This window comes from Myotis davidii, unplaced genomic scaffold (genome assembly GCF_000327345.1).
Source record: "Myotis davidii unplaced genomic scaffold, ASM32734v1 scaffold134, whole genome shotgun sequence".
Taxonomy (NCBI): domain Eukaryota; kingdom Metazoa; phylum Chordata; class Mammalia; order Chiroptera; family Vespertilionidae; genus Myotis; species Myotis davidii.
The window spans coordinates 4,343,149-4,345,213 of record NW_006288853.1 but is presented as its reverse complement, the minus strand read 5'-3'; the positions used below and the strand labels follow the sequence as shown (position 1 = coordinate 4,345,213).

General features: G+C 55.3%; 1 protein-coding gene across 1 annotated transcript in view; it reads right to left on the bottom strand.

The window, feature by feature from the left end:
- CDH23 (cadherin-related 23) overlaps positions 1-2,065 on the bottom strand; it is a 413,720-nt gene that overhangs the window by 248,388 nt on the left and 163,267 nt on the right. The gene's annotated exons all lie outside the window — the stretch shown is intronic.

Genomic DNA, 2,065 nt, shown 5'->3' with positions numbered 1-2,065 from the left:
TGTGTAGTGGACAGAATAAAGATTGGACCAGAAGCTACTTTAGCATCTACCACGTAACCATCCATGTGAGCGTGAGTTTCTTGAGCTCTCTAAGCCTCAGTTTGCCCATCTATAAAGAGAGAACAGCATAGACAGGGTCTGTACATGATAGGGTTGTCATGACAACCAGGGAGGCAGGGTGGCCCCGTGGAAAACACGTGGACTTCAGACTCACACAGACCTGCCACTTCCTGGCCTAGCATGAGCCTTCCTGTTACGTAACCTTAGTGAGTGTTTCCTCATCTGTGAAGTGCGAGGCCGATAGTGCTTGCTGTAAGCGTAAGATGCCACTTCTGGAGAAGTGGGGGCCCACTGACATCCTCATTACGGCTGCACGAGAAGTGGGGTCACGGTGGCTTCCCCTCACCCTGGGCCAGTCCCTTCTCCCTGCGGAGCCCACACTGTGCCGGGCAGAAGGCACCGCTCTTGGAGCCAGAGAAAATCAGTGCTGATCACAGGAGGGCTGCCCAGACCAGGCTCCACGCCAGCCAAGCCCCAATGAGCGCTTACGAGTCACAGGGCCATGGAGGAAAGGTGGCTGGTGTGGGCCTAGATTCTGGGGAAAATGAGTGGGGGAGGATTTCATGGTAAAAATGTGGACGTTAGGTGGTCACCGCTGGTGGAGGTGGTAGGGTGTGACCCAAAGGTCCTGGATATGGGGTTTGGGTGGCACAGGAGCTGGGCAACCCCGGGCAGGCCACACCCGTCGGCCTCCATGTTCTCTTGGGTAGTGGGAAGGCTCTCCCTCCCTTGCAGTCGTTCTGCTGATGGATAACAGGGGAAGGGCCCAGGCAGCAGCTCAGGCCACAGGAGACCCTGGGGGAAGGATGGCTTCTTTCTGGGTCCGGGGGTGGCGTGGTTGGGCCGCACAGGCCTTCTCGGTTTAGCAGCTCACATCTCAGGACTGTGCATGCCTGGGTTCCAGAGGACTCAGTGATCACCATGATGGGGAGGGGGAGAAGGAAGCAAAGCAGGCAGATGCTTGTGAACTCCTGAGCCACCCAGGCAGCCAAGGCCCAGAGGGGACAGTCCTGGGCATGGGGTGGGGGGTGGCAGGTCAGAGAAGATGGAACCTGAGCTGGTTGGGGAGCATGAACCTCCCCATAAGGAACAGAATGGGGTGACCAACCTGCTCCTGTCAGCTGAGCAGATTATGCAAGTATCGAGGTCAGGAAAGGCTGAAGGAGGCGGTGAGTGGGAAGGCCAGGTTTGGAGAAAGGAGGGGTGTAGAAAGGGAGACAAAGGGGAAGCAGGCACACGAGGTAAGTGGGATGATGCAGGCTCCTCCCTGCTCTTCCCAAGTGCCCCACTTTCAAGAAGGCACAATGGAAAGCAGTCTCGTCCCCTCGGCGATGTCAAGGAACCTGGGACGGCAGCCGTTCGCTGAGCACTTACGAAAGCCGGCATTGTGCGAAGCACTGCCCCTCTCTGAAGCAGGTGTTCGTACCTCTGTTGACAGAAGTGATCTGTCAAGGCCTCACAGGCAGCTGAACTTGAAGCCGGGATTAAACGCAGACCTATCTGGTCCAAGCTCCTAGCGGCTCCCTCGGCACACCATGCAGGAGCCAGTTCCCAAGCGGCACCGGGGTGCAGTATTTACGTAAAAGGTGGTTTGCTTTTTCAGATCTCTTGGGTCCACCTCTACCCCTTTAACCATACTCACTTCATTGGACTTCAGATTTGATCTCCGAAACTGAAGCCCAAGCTATCTGGGTCCAAATCCTGGCTCCAACGTTTACCAGCTGAATGGCCTTGGGCAAGCTACTTAACCTCTCTGAGCTCAGTTTCTTCATCTGCAAAGTGGGACCAATGAGAGTGCCTTCCTCACAGGGTGCTGTGAGGCACAATGAGCTGCTTAAAGCAGTGACAGGCACATGGCAATTGCCCATTAAATGGTGGCAAAGTGTTATTACAGTCGGGTTTTCCCTTTTATACCCCCACCTGACCTCCTCTCTTCTCCCAAAGAAGTATCCATTCCACTGCTTTGCTAAATGCCCTGGGACATGCATGTATCGTTATTAACTGC